Source organism: Oncorhynchus mykiss, chromosome 8 (genome assembly GCF_057628025.1).
Source record: "Oncorhynchus mykiss isolate SJ-2025 chromosome 8, ASM5762802v1, whole genome shotgun sequence".
Taxonomy (NCBI): domain Eukaryota; kingdom Metazoa; phylum Chordata; class Actinopteri; order Salmoniformes; family Salmonidae; genus Oncorhynchus; species Oncorhynchus mykiss.
The window spans coordinates 40,698,782-40,720,634 of record NC_143029.1 but is presented as its reverse complement, the minus strand read 5'-3'; the positions used below and the strand labels follow the sequence as shown (position 1 = coordinate 40,720,634).

Genomic DNA, 21,853 nt, shown 5'->3' with positions numbered 1-21,853 from the left:
TCTGATCTCCCCATCCCGGATCCGGGTTCGTGAATACAGACTCAAGCTCATTACCATAACGCAACGTTAACTATTCATGAAAATCGCAAATGAAATGAAATAAATATGCTAGCTCTCAAGCTTAGCCTTTTGTTAACAACACTGTCATCTCAGATTTTCAAAATATGCTTCTCAACCATTGCAAAACAAGCATTTGTGTAACAGTATTGATGGCTAACGTAGCATTTAGCATTAGCATTCAGCTGGCAACATTTACACAAAAAAACAGAAAAGCATTCAAAAAAATCATTTACCTTTGAAGAACTTCAGATGTTTTCAATGAGGAGACTCTCAGATAGCAAATGTTCAGTTTTTCCTGAATGATTATTTGTTTAGGACAAATCGCTCCGTTTTCTGCGTCACGTTTAGCTATGAAAAAACCCCTGTATCCAGGATTGTGTAAATCTATCAGCAAGCTCATTAGCATAACACAACGTTAACTATTTATGAAAATCGCAAGTGAAATGAAATAAATATGCCATCTCTCAAGCTTAGCCTTTTGTAAACAACACTGTCATCTCAGATTTTCAAAATATGCTTCTCAACCATAGGAAAACAATAATTTGTGTAAAAGTAGCTAGCTAGAGTTAGCATTTCGCGTTAGCATTTAGCGTTAGCATTAGCGTTAGCATCCAGCACGCAACATTAACAAAAACATAAAAGCCTTCAAATAAAATCATTTACCTTTGAAGAACTTCTGATGTTTTCAATGAGGATACTCTCAGTTAGATAGCAGATGCTCAGTTTTTCCAAAAAGATTCCTTGTGTATTAGAAATAGCTCCGTTTTATACATCACATTTGGCTACCAAAAAAAATCCATAAATTCAGTCCTCAAAACGCAAACTTTTTTCCAAATTAACTCCATAATATCGACTGAAAACATGGCAAACGTTGTTTAGAATCAATCATCAAGGTGTTTTTCACATATCTCTTCATTGATACATCGTTCTTGGACACATGCTTTCTCCCCTGAATCAAATGGTAAAGTAGAAGCAGCTGGCAATTGCGCACCAAATTCGACGCAGGACACCAGGCGGACACTTGGAAAATGTAGTCTCTTATGGTCAATCTTCCAATGATATGCCTACAAATACGTCACAATGCTGCTAAGACCTTGGGCGAACGACAGAAAGTGTAGGCTCATTCGTTGCGCAATCACAGCCATATAAGGAGAGAATGGAAAACAGAGCTTCAGAAATTCTGCTAATTCCTGGGTGATGCATCATCTTGGTTTCGCCTGTAGAATGAGTTCTGGGGCACTTACAGACAAAATCTTTGCAGATTCTGAAACTTCAGAGTGTTTTCTTTCCAAAACTGTCAAGAATATGCATAGTCGAGCATCTTTTCGTGACAAAATATCGCGCTTAAAACGGGAACGTTTTTTATCCAAAAATGAAATAGCGCCCCTAGAGCTCTAACTGGTTAACATTTGTAGCCTAAGAAACAAGCTCCATGAAGTCAATAACTTGCTTGTAACAGATGACATTCATATTCGGACTATCTCTGAAACTCACTTAGATAATACCTTTGATGAGACAGTGGTAGTAATACATCTACCGAAAAGACAGAAATGCCAACGGTGGCGGTGTTGCGGCCTATATTCAGAACCACATTCCTGTAAAGCTTAGAGATGATCTAATGTTAATTACTTCAACAGTATTATGGCTACAGGCTCATCTGCCTCACCTAAAGCCCATTCTTGTGGGAAGCTGCTATAGACCACCAAGTGCTAACAGTCAGTATTTTTTTAAATTATTTTACCTTTATTTAACTAGGCAAGTCAGTTAAGAACAAATTCTTATTTTCCTAGATCCTGATAATATGTGTGAAATGCTTGATAATATATGTGAGATCAACAGAGAAGTATATTTTCTGGGTGATTTCAATATTGACAGGCTATCATCAAGCTGCCCACTCAGGAAAAAACTTCAAACTGTAACCAGTGCCTGCAACCTGGATCAGGTTGTCAGTAAACCTACCAGGGTAGTTACAAACAGCACAGGAATTAAATCATCAACATGTATTAAGCACATTTTTACTAACGCTGCAGATATTTGCTTTAAAGCAGTATCCAAATCCATAGGATGTAGTGATCACAATATAATAGCCATATCTAGGAAAACCAACATTCCAAAGGCTGGGCCTAATATAGTGTATACGAGATCACACGAGAAGTTTTGTAGTGATTCATATGTTGATGATGGAAAGAATATTTGCTGGTCTGTGATGTGTAATGAGGAGCAACCAGACATTGCACTTGACGCATTTATGAAACTACTTATACCAGTTACTAATAAGCACGCACCCATTAAGAAAATGACTGTAAAAACTGTTAAATCCCCTTGGATTGACGAGGAATTAAAAAATGGTATGTTTGAGAGGGATGAGACAAAAGGTATGGCAATTAAGTCTGGCAAGCCCAACTGAATGGCAAACGCACTGCAAATTAAGAACTCATGTGACTAAACCCAAGAAAAAGAAATTACACTATGAAACAAAGATAAATTATATAAATGATAGTAAAAATATTTGGGGCACATTAAATGACATTTTTGGGGAACAAGCCAACTCGGCTCCTTCATTTATTGAATCAGATGGCTCATTCATCACAAAGCCCACTGATATTGCAAACTACTTTAATGACTTTTTCATTGGCAAGATAAGCAAACTTATGGATGACATGCAAGTAACAAATGCTGACACTACACATCCAAGTATATCGGACCAAATTATGAAAGACAATAATTGTACTTTTAAACTCCGTAAAGTCAGAGTGGAAGAGGTGAAAAAAATATGGTTGTCTATCAACAAGCCACCAGGGTCTGACAATCTAAATTACTGAGGATAAGAGCAGACGATATTGCCACATCTTCAGTTTAAGCCTACTAGAGAGGGTGTGCACCCTCAGGCCTGGAGGGAAGCTAAAGTCATTCCGCTACCTAAGAATAGTAAAAACCCCTTTACTGGCTCAAATAGCCAACCAATTAGCCTGTTACTAGCCCTTAGTAAACTTCTGGGGAAAAAATAGTGTTTGACCAGATACAATGCTAATTTACAGTAAAAAAAATGCCAATAGAATTTCAGCATGCTTTTAGTGAAGGACACTCAACAAGCACAGCACTTACACAAATGACTGATGATTGGCTGAGAGAAATTGATGATGAAATTATTGTGGGTGATGTCTTGTTAGACTTCAGTGCAGCCTTTGACATTATTGATGCTGCTGTCTGCTGCTGGAAACACACAAGTTTTATGGCTTTACACCCCTTGCCATAATGTGGATAAAGAGTTACTTGTCTAACAGAACAGAGGGAGTTCTTTAATGGAAGCCTATCAAATATAATCTAGTTAGAATCAGCAATTCCCCAGGGTAGCTCTTTAGGGCCCTTGCTTTTTTCAAATATTACTAACGACATGCCACTGACTTTCAGTAAATCCAGAGTTTCTATGTACACTATACACATCAGCTACTACAGTGACTGAAATGACTGCAACACTCAACAAAGAGCTGCAGTTCGTTTCAGACTGGGTGGCAAGGAATAAGTTAGCCGTATATATTTCTAAAACTAAAAGCATTGTATTTTGAACAAAACACTAAACCATAAACCTCAACTAAATCTTCTAATAAATTATGTGGAGCAAGTTGAGATGACTAAACTGCTTAGAGTAACACTAGAGATTTCGTTTGAGAAGGCCTTTATAAAAAAAAAATCTACACCTTTCTGGAGTTAGAACTCGCCGAGTCAGGAGTGTCTGTCTGCGTGCAAGACCTGCTATGCGAGCGCAGGTGCGCACTACTGAAGGCTGAGAGCAGAGAAGCATTAGCGGATTGGAAAACCTGATGCGCCATGGGAAAACTTACGTCCTACACAACGTCTACTGGTCATTGCACACCTGTGCTGAACTACATAATGCTGGTTTTTAGAGGTATCTGTTCTGTGCCTGCTCTTTACTCAATGCCATCCTGGATTAAATAGGCTGAATGATAAATGGATGAGTGAATTATCTTCACCTTATGCCCTACAATTTGCAAACACTCCGACAAGACAATCATGTCAATACCACCAGAAACTTTGTCTCTCTCTGCAATTGCATTTGTACCACTCTCCAACGCCACTGGACCTACACTTGATGGCATACTTCCAAAATCTATTAACTATTGAATGACTTTTTTTCTGTGTCAAAAAACTTGGTTCATTTTATTGACAATGGTGCAGGCTCCGCCAAGTCCTCATACATTGGGCAACTGAGATATATTGTTATGCTTTAATTGTTGATCTCTAGCAATGTGGAACCATGCAATCTCTACCGACTCCGTATGACTTTAAAAACAGAGCAGGTTTTGGCCTCTTGTATGTTAATGTCAGAAGTCTATTTCCAAAAATAGACATGATTAGAATATGGGCCAAAACGACAAATGCAGACATAATGGTTTTATCAGAAATTTGGCTAAAGAAATCTGTGTCAAATAACTTGATTTCTATTGATGGGTACACGTTTTGTTGGGCTGATCGGATGAGTAAAGGAAGAGGGGTTGCAATTTATGTTAAATCCGAGTTTAATACCTCTGAAATTCTCTCGATTACCAAAGCCAAACATTTTGAATTGCTTGCGGTTAAAGTGAACGTATATAAGGACACCCACATCACTGTAGTCGGCTGCTACAGACCGCTCTCGGCATCGGGAGACACACTAAACTCTCTTTCTGATGATGTCCTGCACAAGTTAAATAACTCTGAATTCGTTATTTTAGGAGATTTGAACTGGGACATGCTTACATCTGTATTGGACTCTTTTAAAGAACTGTGTGACTCTCTGAATCTCGATCAATTAATTAATGCGCCGACAAGACCGAATCCCAGAGCACCAAATAAATCAACTCCATTGGACATTATTCTAACGAATACCCCTCACAAATACACATCGACTGGGATATTCTGTAATGATGCCAGTGATCACTGTGCAATTGCTTGTGTTAGAAATACAAAAATAACCAAAGCCAAACCCCGTTATATTTTAGACAGTTTGATGAGCAAGCATTCTTACATGATATGTACCATAATATTGACAGAGTAAGTCTGATTCCTGATGTTGACACTGCATAAGACTTATTTTTATATTAAAATTGTGTCCATTTGTCATAAGCATGCCCCTGTGAAGAAATACATATCAGTGGAAGGGACAATCCATGGTTTTCAAATAACTTGGCAGAATTCATTAGAAAGAGAAATATATATTGGGCTCAAGCTAGACATACAAATGCTACTGTTGACTGGGCCTCCTTCAGAGCGCTAAGAAACAAATGTACAGGTTTGCTCAGGAAGTCCAAATCAGATTACTATTTTAAATGCATTCACAGAGAACCTAAATAACCCTGCCAATTTCTGGAAGCTAATCAAATCAGTGTCAGGTTCTAATGTATCCTCTGGCCTTCCTGACCATTTAATGATGGATTCTAATGAAGTGAACGATAAAGCTGATATTGTAGGGATTTTTAACAAGCACTTCATATCTGCTAGTTCAGTTTTTAATAATGGTAGGGCCCGGGCCTCTAATGTAAGCAATGTTACAGTCAACTATGATATAGGCCCTCATGTGAACCATTTTAACTTTGAGCCTGTTTCTTATACAGATGTAGACACTAAAAAGTCTGCAGGTCCAGACAACCTGGACCCCTACCTCTTAAAAATAGCAGCTGGTATTATTACTAAACCTGTTGCTCATATTTTCAACTTGAGTCTCTTGACCAATTCCATACCCAGCATTTGGAAATCAGCTTATGTCCTCCCACTGCTAAAGGGTGTAGATCCCTCAGATGCTAATAACTATCGTCCTTTCTCCAAACTCCCTATCCTTGCCAAAGTCTATGAATCCCTAGTTACCTCATAGTTAAAACATTTCTCAATTGGAAATAACATACTGAGCGGGGTTCAGTCTGGCTTTAGATCGGGACACAGCACCACAACTGCAGCTATGGCAGTGGCAAACGACATCATTAACCTCTTGAGTGTAGGCGGCAGTATTTTGATGTTTGGATGAAAAATGTACCCACCGCCTATTTCTCAGGCCCAGAATCTAGAATATGCATATAATTGTCAGATTAGGATAGAAAACACTCTACAGTTTCGAAAACTGTCAAAATATTGTCTGACAGTATAATAGAACTGATATTGCAGGCGAAAACCGGAGGAAAATCCAACCCAGAAGTGCTGTTTTTCCTGAAAGCTCTCTGTTCCATTGCATGTCTTTCCTCCATTTAAAGGGATATCAACCAGATTCCCTTTGCTTGGCACCCAACCAGTCTTTAGACATAGTTTCAGGCTTTTATTTTGAAAAATGAGCGAGAAAGATCACATCGCATCATTGGATGGCTGGGTGCCAGCAGCGTTTTGCATGCGCCAATAAAGTGGAGCAGACATTTTCTCTCTCTCTCCTATTGAAAAAGCTACAGTCCGGTTGAAATGTTATTGATTATATATTGTAAAAACAACCCTAGGATTGATTATAAAAAATGCTTGACATGTTTCTACAAACTATACGGATACTATTTGGAATTTGTCTGCCCTGTCGTGACCGCTCGAGCCTGTGGATTTCTGAACATAAAGTGCCAACCAAATGGAGGTATTTTGGATATAAAATAAATCTTTATGGGACAAAAGGAACATTTATTGTGTAACTGGGAGTCTCGTGAGTGCAAACATCTGAAGATCATCAAAAGGTAAGCGATTCAATTTATTGCTTTTCTGACTTTCGTGACCAATCTACTTTGCTGCTAGCTGTTTGTAATGTTTTGTCTGCTGAGAGAGATGTCCTTACATAAACACTTGGTATGCTTTTGCCGAAAAGCATTTTTGAAATCTTACACGCCAGGTGGATTATCAACAAGCTAAGCTGTGTTTTGCTATATTGCACTTGTGATTTCATGAAAATTAAGTATTTTTAGTAATTTAATTTGAATTTGGCGCTCTGCAATTCAGCGGATGTTGACAAAAATTTTTATCCCTAATGGGATGGGTGCATCAAGAAGGTAATGCACTTGATTAAAAGCAACACTGTGCTGCTCTGTTTGTGGATTTAACAAAGGCCTTTGATTCAGTTGACCATGAATTGTTTCTAGCTAGACTCAGAAACATTGGTCTCAGTGAAGGGGCAGTAAATTGGTTTAGGAATTATCTTGGTGACAGAACACAATATGTATGTACTAGCTTTCTTGAGATTAATATACAGTGGGGCAAAAAAGTCTTTAGTCAGCCACCAATTGTGCAAGTTCTCCCACTTAAAAAGACAAGAGAGGCCTGTAATTTTCATCATTGGTACATTTCAACTATGGCAGACATAATGAGGAAAGAAAATCCAGAACATCACATTGTAGGATTTTTTATGAATTTATTTGCAAATTATGGTGGAAAATAAGTATTTGGTCACCTACAAACAAGCAAGATTTCTGGCTCTCACAGACCTGTAACTTCTTCTTTAAGAGGCTCCTCGGTCCTCCACTCGTTACCTGTATTAATGGCACCTGTTTGAACTTGTTATCAGTATAAAAGACACCTGTCCACAACCTCAAACAGTCACACTCCAAACTCCACTATGGCCAAGACCAAAGAGCTGTCAAAGGACACCAGAAACAAAATTGTAGACCGGCACCAGGCTGGGAAGACTGAATCCGCAATAGGTAAGCAGCTTGGTTTGAAGAAATCAACTGTGGGATCAATTATTAGGAAATGGAAGACATACAAGACCACTGATAATCTCCCTCAATCTGGGGCTCCACGCAAGATCTCACCCCGTGGGGTCAAAATGATCACAAGAACAGTGAGCAAAAATCCCAGAACCACACGGGGGGACCTAGTGAATGACCTGCAGAGAGCTGGGACCAAAGTAACAAAGCCTACCATCAGTAACACACTACGCCGCCAGGGACTCAAATCCTGCAGTGCCAGACGTGTACCCCTGCTTAAGCCAGTACATGTCCAGGCCCGTCTGAAGTTTGCTAGAGAGCATTTGGATGATCCAGAAGAAGATCGGGAGAATGTCATATGGTCAGACGAAACCAAAATATAACTTTTTGGTAAAAACTCAACTCGTCGTGTTTGGAGGACAAAGAATGCTGAGTTGCATCCAAAGAACACCATACCTACTGTGAAGCATGGGGGTGGAAACATCATGCTTTGGGGCTGTTTTTCTGCAAAGGGACCAGGACGACTGATCCGTGTAAAGGAAAGAATGAATGGGGCCATGTATCGTGAGATTTTGAGTGAAAACCTCCTTCCATCAGCAAGGGCATTGAAGATGAAACGTGGCTGGGTCTTTCAGCATGACAATGATCCTAAACACATCGCCCGGGCAACGAAGGAGTGGCTTCGTAAGAAGCATTTCAAGGCCCTGGAGTGGCCTAGCCAGTCTCCAGATCTCAACCCCATAGAAAATCTTTGGAGGGAGTTGAAAGTCTGTGTTGCCCAGCAACAGCCCCAAAACATCACTGCTCTAGAGGAGATCTGCATGGAGGAATGGGCCAAAATACCAGCAACAGTGTGTGAAAACAGAAAACATTTGACCTCTGTCATTGCCAACAAAGGGTATATAACAAAGTATTGAGATAAACTTTTGTTATTGACCAAATACTTATTTTCCACCATAATTTGCAAATAAATTCATAAAAAATCCTACAATGTGATTTTCTGGATTTTTTATCCTCATTTTGTCTGTCATAGTTGAAGTGTACCTATGATGACAATTACAGGCTTCTCTCATCTTTTTAAGTGGGAGAACTTGCACAATTGGTGGCTGACTAAATACTTTTTTGCCCCACTGTAGGTATGCCCCTGGGTTCCATTTTAGTTCCAGTGTTGTTCTCAATTTTTATTAATGATTTGGGAAATGGGATGCAACCAGAAAAGTTAAATCTATATGCAGATGATAAAGTCATATATTAATGTGGTCCTTCTCTGGTTCAGGCTGTTGAAGAGCTCCAGACTGCTTTTCTGTCGCTGCAGGTCTCCCTTTATGCTGTCAAACTGGTCTTGAATGTACAAAAAGCTAAATTCATTACCTTTACCAGAGCTTGAACTCTGCCAGAGAAGGTTAGCATTGTCACATCTGGTGGCTTATCCATTGAAAAAGTGTCATCCTACTAATACCTAGGTATTTGGTTGGATGACAAGTTGTCCTTTAAAGTTCATGTGGATAATCTTGTGACAAAGCTTAAATTGAAATTGGGATTTTATTTTCGTAATAAGGCTTGCTTCCTGCTTATGGCTAGAAAGAAGCTTGTTCAGGCCACTTTTCTCTCTGTAATTGATTTTGGTGACTTGTTGTATATGCATGCAGCGTTCTCTGTCTTACAGAGACGGGACTCTGTTTATCACTCATCCTTGCGCTTTTTTACAAATGCCAAATCACTCACCCACCATTGCACCTTGTACCAAATGGTAGATTGGGCCTCACTTTATATGCTCAGAAAGATACATTTGTATGTGTTCATCTACAAAGCCCTTTTGTGTAAACTCCCTCTTTACCTCTGTAGTCTGGTCTCCTTCACCACCAGCAGTTACCATACCCGGTCTGCTAGGTGGTTGCTGCTTAAAGTCCACAGGTCATTCACAGTATTAGGCAAGACTGCCTTCTCTTCTTGTGCACGAGTGGCATGGAATAGTCTAGAATCCATACTTCATCTAGATATATTAGTGCCACTGAATGAATTTAAAATATTGATGTTACGGAGGAGAATAAGTGCTTTTTTTAGGCTGGATCACGTTGTGTTGTCTTGTTGTATGTTTTTAATTATGTAATGTACTGGATTGTTGCTGTCACGTTCTGACCTTTATTTCCTTTGTTTTGTATTTATTTAGTATGGTCAGGGCGTGAGTTGGGGTGGGCAGTCTATGTTTGTTTTTCTATGATTTGGGGATTTGTATGTTTCAGCCTAGTATGGTTCTCAATCAGAGGCAGGTGTCATTAGATGTCTCTGATTGAGAATCATACTTAGGTAGCCTGGGTTGCACTGTTTGTTTGTGGGTGATTGTCTATGTTGATTGCTTGCGTCATCACAGTTCTCTTTTAGCTTCACGGTCGTTATTTGTTTATTATTTTGTATAGTGTGGTTGTGTTTTCATCATTAAATATCAAAATGAACACAAACCACGCCGCATTTTGGTCCTCCTCTCCTTCACAGGAATAATCCCGTGACAGTTGCTGCCTTCTTGGCCAGGTCTCCCTTGAAAAAGAGACTAGTTCTCAATGGGCTTTTCCCAGTTAAATAAAGGTTAAATAAAATATTCATGCAGTAGTAGCTAAGATTGGGAGAAGTCTGTCTATAATAAAGCGATGCTCTGACTTCTTAACAACACTATCAACAAGGCAGGTCATACAAGCCCTAGTTTTGTCACACCTTGACTACTGTTCAGTCGTGTGGTCAGGTGCCACAAAAAAATGACTTTTTTGCAATTGGCTCAGAACATGGCAGCACAGCTGGCCCTTGGATGTACACAGAGAGCTAATGTTAATAATATGCATGCCAATCTCTCCTGGCTGAAAGTGGACTTAGTACTGTAGATACAGTGGGGCAAAAAAGTATTTAGTCAGCCACCAATTGTGCAAGTTCTCCCACTTAAAAAGATGAGATAGGCCTGTAATTTTCATCATACGTAACGATGTTGTCTGTCAACTGTGACAGACAAAATTAGAAAAAAAATCCAGAAAATCACATTGTAGGATTTTTAATGAATTTATTTGCAAATTATGGTGGAAAATAAGTATTTGGTCAATAACAAAAGATTATCTCAATACTTTGTTATAGACCCTTTGTTGGCAATGACAGAGGTCAAATGTTTTCTGTTGCTGGTATTTTGGCCCATTCCTCCATGCAGATTTCCTCTAGAGCAGTGATGTTTTGGGGCTGTTGCTGGGCAACACGGACTTTCAACTCCCTCCAAAGATTTTCTATGGGGTTGAGATCTGGAGACTGGCTAGGCCACTCCAGGACCTTGAAATGCTTCTTACGAAGCCACTCCTTCGTTGCCCGGGCGGTGTGTTTGGGATCATTGTCATGCTGAAAGACCCAGCCACGTTTCATCTTCAATGCCCTTGCTGATGGAAGGAGGTTTTCACTCAAAATCTCACGATACATGGCCCCATTCATTCTTTCCTTTATACGGATCAGTCGTCCTGGTCCCTTTGCAGAAAAACAGCTCCAAAGCATGATGTTTCCACCCCCATGCTTCACAGTAGGTATGGTGTTCTTTGGATGCAACTCAGCATTCTTTGTCCTCCAAACACGACGAGTTGAGTTTTTACCAAAAAGTTATATTTTGGTTTCGTCTGACCATATGACATTCTCCTGATCTTCTTCTGGATCATCCAAATGCTCTCTAGCAAACTTCAGACGGGCCTGGACATGTACTGGCTTAAGCAGGGGGACACGTCTGGCACTGCAGGATTTGAGTCCCTGGCGGCGTAGTGTGTTACTGATGGTAGGCTTTGTTACTTTGGTCCCAGCTCTCTGCAGGTCATTCACTAGGTCCCCCCGTGTGGTTCTGGGATTTTTGCTCACCGTTCTTGTGATCATTTTGACCCCACGGGGTGAGATCTTGCGTGGAGCCCCAGATCGAGGGAGATTATCAGTGGTCTTGTATGTTTTCCATTTCCTAATAATTGCTCCCACAGTTGATTTCTTCAAACCAAGCTGCTTACCTATTGCGGATTCAGTCTTCCCAGCCTGGTGCCGGTCTACAATTTTGTTTCTGGTGTCCTTTGACAGCTCTTTGGTCTTGGCCATAGTGGAGTTTGGAGTGTGACTGTTTGAGGTTGTGGACAGGTGTCTTTTATACTGATAACAAGTTCAAACAGGTGCCATTAATACAGGTAACGAGTGGAGGACCGAGGAGCCTCTTAAAGAAGAAGTTACAGGTCTGTGAGAGCCAGAAATCTTGCTTGTTTGTAGGTGACCAAATACTTAATTTCCACCATAATTTGCAAATAAATTCATAAAAAATCCTACAATGTGATGTTCTGGATTTTCTTTCCTCATTATGTCTGCCATAGTTGAAATGTACCAATGATGAAAATTACAGGCCTCTCTTGTCTTTTTAAGTGGGAGAACTTGCACAATTGGTGGCTGACTAAATACTTTTTTGCCCCACTGTATGTGGTGGTGGTGGAGTAGGGGCCTGAGGGCGTACAGTGTGTTGTGAAATCTGTGAATGTATTGTAATGTTTTAAAATTGTATAAACTGCCTTAAATTTCGCTGGACCCCAGCAACAGTAGCTGCTGCTTTGATCCATAATAAATACAAAAATACAAATAGGGTAACCTGTCATCAGCATCTGGCTCTGAGGAGCAATCTGCAGAGACAATATTCTGTCTCTGTTGTCATTCAGTTAAGCCCGGTACTCAATTGAACTCGTGGCATTCCCTCCTTTTGTGCTGTGTGCACCTTCACCTTCCCAATTATACCAGAGGTCTATACTGAACAAAAAATATAAAATGCAACATAGTAAAATTGTTGAGTCACAGTTCATATAAGGAAATCATTCAATTGAAATTAATTCATTAGGCCCTAATCTATGGATTTCACATGGCTGGGCAGGGGCGTAGCCATAGGTGGGCCTCGGAGGGCATAGGCCCACCCACTAGAGAGCCAGGCACACCCACTGGGGAGCCAGGCCCAGCCAATCAGAATGATTGGCGTTATCACAGACATAAATACTCCTCAGTTTTGGCAATTATCCGGGTGGCTGGTCTCAGACAATCCCACAGGTGAAGAAGCCAGATGTGTAGAGGTCCTGGGCTGGCGTGTTTACACGGGGTCTGCGGTTGTGAGGCCAGTTGGACGTACTGCAAAATTCTCTAAAACTTATGGTAGAGATTAACATTAAATTCTATGGCAACATCTATGGTGGACATTCCTGCAGTCAGCATGTCAATTGCATGCTCCCTCAAAACCTGAGACGTCTGTGTCGTTGTGTGACAAAACTGCACATTTTAGTGTGGCTTTAATTTGTCACCAGGTGCAAAAAATTCAAAAAAACTGTTTTTGCTTTGTCATTATGGGGTATTGTATGTAGATTGATGAAGACATGTTTTTATTTAATCCATTTTAGAATAAGGCTGAAACGTAAACAAATATGGAAAAAGGCAATGGGGTGTGAATACTATCCAAACGTCTACTTTCTCAAAACATAAGATTAATCTGTTAAACAAATAGAGACACTATTTGGTTACAACACTGAAAGATGTTGGTGAAGAAACTTTTTAAGAGTCTACAAGAGATCACACTGGGCTACGCAATGCAAAGTTGACATGTTTGTTGACATTATACAATGCGTTCTGGGTGTCGAGTAAACGTCTGTCAGACCAAAGATGCTATAACAAAATGAGGTGAAGGGATGTTTCACTTATCTTTGAGTAAATTTGAATAAGCGAATGAAGGAAATTATGGTAGACAACACACCCCCTTCAACATGCAGTTTGTGCGTACGCTGCAGAGACCAATGTAGAATGATCACATCATGTGTTGGTACGTGTCAAAGTGTTACATTTGTAAAAAAAAAAAAAAAAATTAAAACGAGAGACTGGAAAGCCAGATCAGTGAGTAGTGGAAAAAAGCAGGTTAAACTATTTTGATATAATAATGCAATTATTAGTGGGTGTTATGGTTGTGGAAGGCTTATATTTAGCCTAAGTATTCATTAGACTATTGCTGACAGTTTGAAATGCAGTGTATTTGACCTTTAATTGTACAACAAATCTTATTTAAAGATATGGCTTAAAAATCTAGATATATATTGTGAATCGCCCATAAGTTAGAAAAATAAAAATCGAGATATGATTTTTAGACCATATCGCCCAGCCTCAGTTTGTATTTGTTTGATGCCATTCCATTTGTTCTGTTACACCCGTCCTCCCCTCAGCAGCCTCCTGTGGTGTGGGTCTGTGTAAATGTAACAGAGAAAGACTTTCAGAAGTTTTTTGTTTTCACCTGCTGGTATAAAACCTCACAAACAAATCCTTATGTAACTGACACACATAATTCCTTGTCAACTCAATATCCATCAGAGAAAACAAGGAATGTGGTAACCCTTGATGGCAATGTTTAGTAATCCTACAGGGATCCACAAAACAATAACAAGTAGCCTGAACTCAATTGATCTCTGTTCACCTCACTGCTGCAGTGAGCCCACGATTAGCACTCTCTCCATTGACTGGCATTGACTTAGATAGCGTCACATGCTAACTCTCCTCCAGACGCCAGCAGCAGTAGGCTTAGCGCTGTGGTACTTTGGGATTGTAGAGTGGATGATAGCCCACAGTAATAGCCAGTCACATTCCACAGGCCACATGGGGCCTCACGGGCAAAACATCACATTCACCACCTCCAATTCACATATAATTATAAATACAAGGTGATAATTACAAGTGAGCCGATAGGTTCACTTGTAGCTTTTTCTCTCACTCCTTCTCACCCTCCATCCTTCTTACCCAGTTTAAAGAAAAAAATGTAAACACATGAAAAAAGGGTGCTTATGAAAATGCTAATCTGCTCCTTGACTCCTTCCTCTGTGGCTGTAATTGAATACAAGCACCAAAAGAGCGAACAGCAGGTGATCCATTTTTTTATTTTACCTTTATTTAACTAGGCAAGTCCGTTAAGAACAAATTCTTATTTTACAAATGACGGCCTACCCCGGTCAAACCCTCCTAACCCAGACGATGTTGGTCCATCATGCACAGAGAGAAAGAAAAACCAATTTGTTACCCGTCGGCTGTCGAGTCTTTGCATATTCAAATCTATTAGAGGAGATTCAGCATATTCAAATCTATTAGCCTACATATAAAGAAAAATGAATGAAACGCACACAAGCCTGGGGTGCTGCTGAAAGGTATTGCTATGAATCACTTTGATGTAGGAGTGGTGCCGGCTTGGGCCTGATTTATTCATATAAAGTCTCACACACAGAGACCAGACTACGTGGCAACCCAGGACACAGTATCCAGTGGACGCTGAGGGGGCTCTAGCTGCTGCATGGTGCTGTGTGAGGTATCGGACTACGTTTACCATCCAAACAAACACACAACACCACACAGGAGGGGCCACACACACACACACACACACAGAGTCCCTCCCAACCTTACCTGGCCCCATTGTGTCACAGCGTTTGGGTCCGTGGCTGGAGTGAGAGAGACAGGAGCAGGCCAACCATGCGACAGGCAGGCAGCTCTGGTTGCAGGGCTGAAAATGTATTACTAATTGAATGACTGACTGCAGTCCTCAGGGTCTCCCTGACCTCTTTATATTAACGGCGGCAGGGTGAAACAAGCTAGGCTACTAGTAGTTACTGTGTATAAGTAACCGGTTAGGCTAGTTACCCTATTACTATACAAGAGCTACTACTCTAAAGGCTTCCCTCCCCCTATAGGACATTGAACTGCATACATGGCTACTAGAGGCGGTGTGACTTCAAAACAACAAGTTAGGCTACTTCTTAATCAATGACCACTTACTAATCTGAGACTTTCCTGCACCATGCCAGCCATTATTGCTGAAGGAGAAAGAGCTATCATATCCACCTGGAACACCTGCTGTTTACAAGAGAGAGTGCGAAAGAGAGAGAGAGCGTAAAAAAGAGAGAGAGCGTGAAAATCAGAGAGAGCGTGAAAAAGAGAGAGCCCGAAAGAAAGAGAGCGCAAAAGAAAGAAAGCGCTTGACAGAGCGCAAAAGTGAAAGAAAGAGAGAGAAATATACTGTGAGCACCTGCTGTCTACACTATAGAAAGATGAAGAAATACAGACAGAGGGAGGGAGGATTAGAGCAGTGAGAAATATGGTTAAAAGGGGTTGGAAAAGCGAAGGAAGGACGGACGATTAGAGCAGTGAGAAATACAGGTTAAAAGCGATTGGAAAACTGAAGGATGGAGTGAGAGAGGGCAGGGTTAGGTTGTCATCCAGACTCTCTCTGGCTGTGGTGATCGGTGGGCACTTGGGAGAAAGATAAAGAGAGAGAGAGAGGACAGGTAGGGTGGTGATACACAAGGGGCACCAGTCAGTCAGTGAGACCGGATCAGGCCCCATCCCTGGGTCTCTGGTAGGACAGAGGCAGCATTATGGAGCACTGAGCCCAGCAGGACAGGCAGATTGACTTTGTACAGAAAGTTAATAATATTATCACATATGACCACCAAGCACTAACCTCAATTTCAACTTAGTATACGACTTCAACTCTGACTCAGCTGTTCCCCTGTTCATTCCTTTGTTCCATGGGCTACCAAAACGCCTCAGGCATCGACGCGGCAGATGAGCTGGAGTCATGGTGAAATTGAGGCAAAGACAAAACCAAAACCGACCCTCCTTTCTATTGGCAAATGTCCAGTCACCCAAGAATAAGATGGATGAGCCTCCTCTTTGTTTGAGTCTCCCATCAGAGACTTGAAAAGAAACAATATTATAGGTCTTACTGAGACGTGGCTGGATGATGACGCTACGCACGTAGTGCTTAGTGGATTTGCCATGCAGCGGCATGATCGGATGGCGGCTTCGGGCAAGTCTAAAGGAGGAGAGGTGTGGTTTATTCATAAAAAACAACTGGTGTGCTGCTTCCAATGTGAAGGAAATCTCGAGTTTTTTACTCACCAGATACAGAATACCTCATGGTAAGCTGCAGACCCTTTTATCTACCAAGAGAGTTCTCATCCATAATTATCACGGCTGTCTACATCCCTCCACAAGCCAACGCCACTCTGGCACTCAATAACCTCTCTGGGGCCATAAACAAACAAGAAACTTCTCACCCAGAGCAACCGTTTCTGGTGGGCGGAGACTAACGCAGAGAGACTTAAAACCGTCCTCTCTCACTTCTACCAACACGTCTCCTGCACCACTAGCAAATGCTAAATCTCTAGACCACTTTTATTCTACCCACAGAAAGCATACAAGCCCCTCCCTCATCCTCTCTTTGACAAATCTGACCACAACTCCATTCTCCTGCTTACAAACAAAATCTCAAAACAGGAAGTACCAGTGATTTATTCACTACGGAAGTGGTCGGATGAAGCAGTCGAGTGGCTACAAGACTGTTTTGCTAGTCATCCCCACAGTGACTATATGAACGTATCCAAACCAAAAACAATGGATTACAGGCAATATTCATATGCTTATGCGACTCGAAATATGCTTTGAGACTCAAAATTGAGCTCAGGTGCATCCTGTTTCCATTGATCATCCTTGAGATGTTTGTACAACTTGAGTGGAGTCCACCTGTGGTAAATTCAATTGATTGGTCCCACAGTTGACAGTGCATGTCACAGCAGAAGCAAAGCCAGGAGGTCGAAGGAATTGTCCGTAGAGCTCCGAGACAGGATTGTGTTGAAGCACAGATCTGGGGAAAGGTACCAAAAAATGTGTGCTGCATTGAAGGTCCCCAAGAACAGTGGCGGTGACCAATCTGACAGAGCTCTAGAGTTCCTCTGTGGAGATTGAAGATCAATCCAGAAGGACAACCATCTCTGCAGCACTCCACCAATCAGGGCTTCATTGTAGAGTGGCCAGACAGAAGCCACTCCTCAGTAAAAAGGCACATTACAGCCCGCTTGAAGTTTGTCAAAAGGCACCTAAAGTCTCTCAGACCCTGAGAAACAAGATTCTCTGGTCTGATGAAACCAAGATTGAACTCTTTGGCCTAAATGCCAACCATCACCTAAATGCCAACCATCACATCTGGAGGAAACCTGGCACCATCACTAAGGTGAAACATTTTCCATGTTATAGCCTATCGAGACTATATGGCTATTCAGGCCTGGGGAAAGTTATTTAAACAAAACCATAGGACCATGCACACTTTAGGCTACTTTGGTGAATTTGTGAGGCATGCAAGACAAGACATTGCGAGATGCAGATTACCAAGACATATGCGCACTATTCTGCCTACACTCCTCGCGCTCCCTTGTGCTGGCCTGCCTGCTCCTTCTCTTAGCTAATGATGTAGGTATGTATTCAGTCTTCAGTCTGTTGCCTGTAGAATATCCTAGTTAATTCATGGAACCGATGTTGCCGGGATACAGAGGTATCTTCTGGCCAGTCTTGCGAGCATGGGGTACTATTTGTTGCTGAGTGGGTGGGGGTGTTGTCAAATAATATTAAATTACAGTAGGCTACAGGTACCCTGTATCTATTACCCTTTTCAGATATACTGGAATATGGCCCCTTGAAAGCTCCTCGGCTATGGCATGTTTGCTTGTCTGTTAGGGTAGGCTACACTATGGAAAAAGCTGACAGGTTTTGACCTTCTCTGGAGATAGCAGTGGCATTTTACTTGTCTGTAAAGTAATGCTGCTTCTGAAGCGGATTAACTTCCATCACTAGGAGACCAGAACACTCAATCAAATCATCTTGAGCTGCTGCGCGAAGCCTGCATGCGCGCAGACCACTCTCCTCTAAAAAAGTAGCCTACTTTAAATGTTTTTAAATACAGTGACTTACCAAGACATTTATTAGAAAGAAAGCACATCTAGCTATCCTACCATAAAAAAACAACACAGCATCACATCCATCAGCAATGTTTATTGGAAACAATAGAAAATAATATACCGGAGCAGAATACTACTGTCTGAAAAGGTACAGACTGATGCGGCACATTTTAAAATTGTCTGAAAAGTAATCAATTGTCGCTATTGACATGTTACTGTAGCTGCGTTCTATGTCTGTAAAGCTTTACGGACACAGCGGTCATACATGCGTAATAGGAGAATTATTCTACATTGTGATTTGTTTATTGTTTTAATGGAAAACTGATGGCAGTTGAACGTTGTCACATTTTCGATCTCTCCTTGTCCCAGTCTGTAATCCCAACATGTTTCAAGGTGACCACCATTGTCCTTGTGCCCAAGAACTCAAAGGTAACCTGCCGAAATGACTATCACCCCATAGCACTCACATCTGTAATTATGTGTAATTAAGTGCTTTGAAAGGCTGGTAATGACACACATCAACACCATCTCATTTGGACAAGAGGGAAAATAAGTATGTGAGAATGCTGTTCATAGACTACAGCTCAGTGTTCAACACAATAGTCCCCTCCAAGCTAATCACCAAGCCAGGGAACCTGGGACTGATCACCTCACTCTGCAATTGAATCCTGGACTTCCTGACGGGCTTGCCCCAGATGGTAAGGTTGGAAACAACACATCCGCCACGCTGACCCACAACACGGTGGCCCCTCAGGAGTGTGTGCTTAGTCCCCTCCTGTACTCCCTGTTCACCCATTTCTGCGTGGCCACGCATGACTTAAACACCATCATCAAGTTTGCTGACAACAACGGTGGTAGACCTGATTAACGATGAGACAGGTCAGAGACTTAGCAGTGTGGTGCAATGACAACAACCTCTCCCTAAATGTTTGGAAGGCCAAGGTGCTGATCATGGACTACAGGAGAAAGAGAGGTGAGCACGACCCCATCCACATCGACGGGAATGTAGTGGCGTGGGTCGAGAGCGTCAAATTCCTTGCCCTCCACAATGCTAAGGACTTAACATAGTCCACACAGACGTGAAGACGGCACGGAGGCGCCTCTTCCCCCATAATTTCATTGTAAGGTTGAAACTTTAATATGATTTGAATAGATTTGGCATGGGCCATCGGATCCTCCAAAATGTCTACATCTGCACCATTAAGAGCATATTGACTGGCTGCATCAACGCTTGGTATGACAAATGCACTGCCCTCGACCGCAAAGCGCTACAGAGGGTGGTGTGGACAGCCTAGTTCATCACTGGGGCCGAGCTCTCTGCCATCCAGGACATTTACAGTGGGGAGTACAAGTATTTGATACACTGCCGATTTTCCTTCTTACAAAGCATGTAGAGGTCTGTAATTTTTATCATAGGTACACTTCAACTGTGAGGGACGGAATCTAAAACAAAAATCCAGAAAATCACATTGTATGATTTTTAAGTAATTAATTTGCATTTTATTACACAACATAAGTATTTGATACATCAGAAAAGCAGAACTTAATATTTGGTACAGAAACCTTTGTTTGCAATTACAGAGATCATACGTTTCCTGTAGTTCTTGACCAGGTTTGCACACACTGCAGCAGGGATTTTGGCCCACTCCTCCATACAGATCTTCTCCAGATCCTTCAGGTTTCGGGGCTGTCGCTGGGCAATACTGACTTTCAGCTCCCTGCAAAGATTTTCTATTGGGTTCAGGTCTGGAGACTGGCTAGGCCACTCCAGGACCTTGAGATGCTTCTTACGGAGCCACTCCTTAGTAGCCCTGGCTGTGTGTTTCGGGTCGTTGTCATGCTGGAAGACTCAGCCACGACCCATCTTCAATGCTCTTACTGAGGGAAGGAGGCGATTGGCCAAGATCTCACGATACATGGCCCCATCCATCCTCCCCTCAATACGGTGCAGTCGTCCTGTCCCCTTTGCAGAAAAGCATCCCCAAAGAATGATGTTTCCACCTCCATGCTTCACGGTTGGGATGGTGTTCTTGGGGTTGTACTCATCCTTCTTCTTCCTCCAAACATGGCAAGTGGAGTTTAGACCAAAAAGCTCTATTTTTGTCTCATCAGACCACATGACCTTCTCCTATTCCTCCTCTGGATCATCCAGATAGTCATTGGATGATCCAGACGGGCCTGGACATGCGCTGGCTTGAGCAGGGGGACCTTGCGTGCGCTGCAGTATTTTAATCCATGACGGCGTAGTGTGTTACTAATGATTTTCTTTGAGACTGTGGTCCCAGCTCTCTCCAGGTCATTGACCAGGTCCTGCCATGTAGTTCTGGGCTGATCCCTCACCTTCCTCATGATCATTGATCATTGACGAGGTGAGATCTTGCATGGAGCCCCAGACCGAGGGTGATTGACCGTCATCTTGAACTTCTTCCATTTTCTAATAATTGCGCCAACAGTTGTTGCCTTCTCACCAAGCTGCTTGCCTATGTCCTGTAGCCCATCCTAGCCTTGTGCAGGTCTACAATTGAACCCTGACGTCCTTACACAGCTCTCTGGTCTTGGCCATTGTGGAGAGTCTGTTTGATTGAGTGTGTGGACAGGTGTCTTTTATACAGGTAACGAGCTCAAACAGGTGCAGTTAATACAGGTAATGAGTGGAGAACAGGAGGGCTTCTTAAAGAAAAACTAACTATGTCTAACTATGTCATGCAATAAAATGCAAATGAATTACTTAAAAATCATACAACGTGATTTTCTGGATTCCGTCTCTCACAGTTGAAGTGTACCTATGAGAAAAATACAGACCTCTACATGCTTTGTAAGAAGGGAAACCTGCAAAATCGGCAGTGTATCAAATACTTGTTCTCCCCACTGTATATCGGGCAGGTTCAGAGCAAGGCCCGAAAAATTGACAAATACTCCAGTAACCCAAGCCATAGACTGTTACCTCTGCTACCGTCAGGCAAATGGTACCAGAGCATTGGCTCTCTGACCAAAAGGCTCCAGGACAGCTTCTACCGCCAAGCCAAAATACTGCTAAATAGTCAATTAATGCTTACCCTAACTATCTGCACTAACCCTACACACACTCACTAGACTATACACTGATTGTACAAAACATTAGGAACAGCTCTTTCCATGACAGACTGACCGGGTGAATCCAGATGAAAGTTATGATCCCTAATTGATGTCAGTCTAGACCAGGCCTGGGCAATTATTTTCTATGGAGGGCCACATTAGAATATATTTTTGCCATAGTGGGCCAGAATCATATTACAGGATTATACATAATGTGTATGACTGTGTTGACAGATATATCTACTGTAAATCACGTCCAGATATGCTACTTATTTAACT

The 21,853-nt window shown here is 41.7% G+C and overlaps 1 protein-coding gene across 12 annotated transcripts in view; it reads right to left on the bottom strand.

Moving 5' to 3' along the window:
- The window catches only part of LOC110530920 (actin-binding protein WASF1), a 152,986-nt gene that overhangs the window by 106,937 nt on the left and 24,196 nt on the right, over positions 1-21,853 (bottom strand). Inside the window, exon 1 of one of the 12 annotated variants that reach the window (XM_090243431.1) lies at positions 724-1,427. The exons of the other annotated variants lie outside the window; for them this stretch is intronic. The gene's annotated coding sequence lies outside the window, so the exon portion shown is untranslated. Of the gene's footprint in view, positions 1-723; positions 1,428-21,853 lie in introns of those variants that run through there. 12 annotated transcript variants of the gene reach the window in all.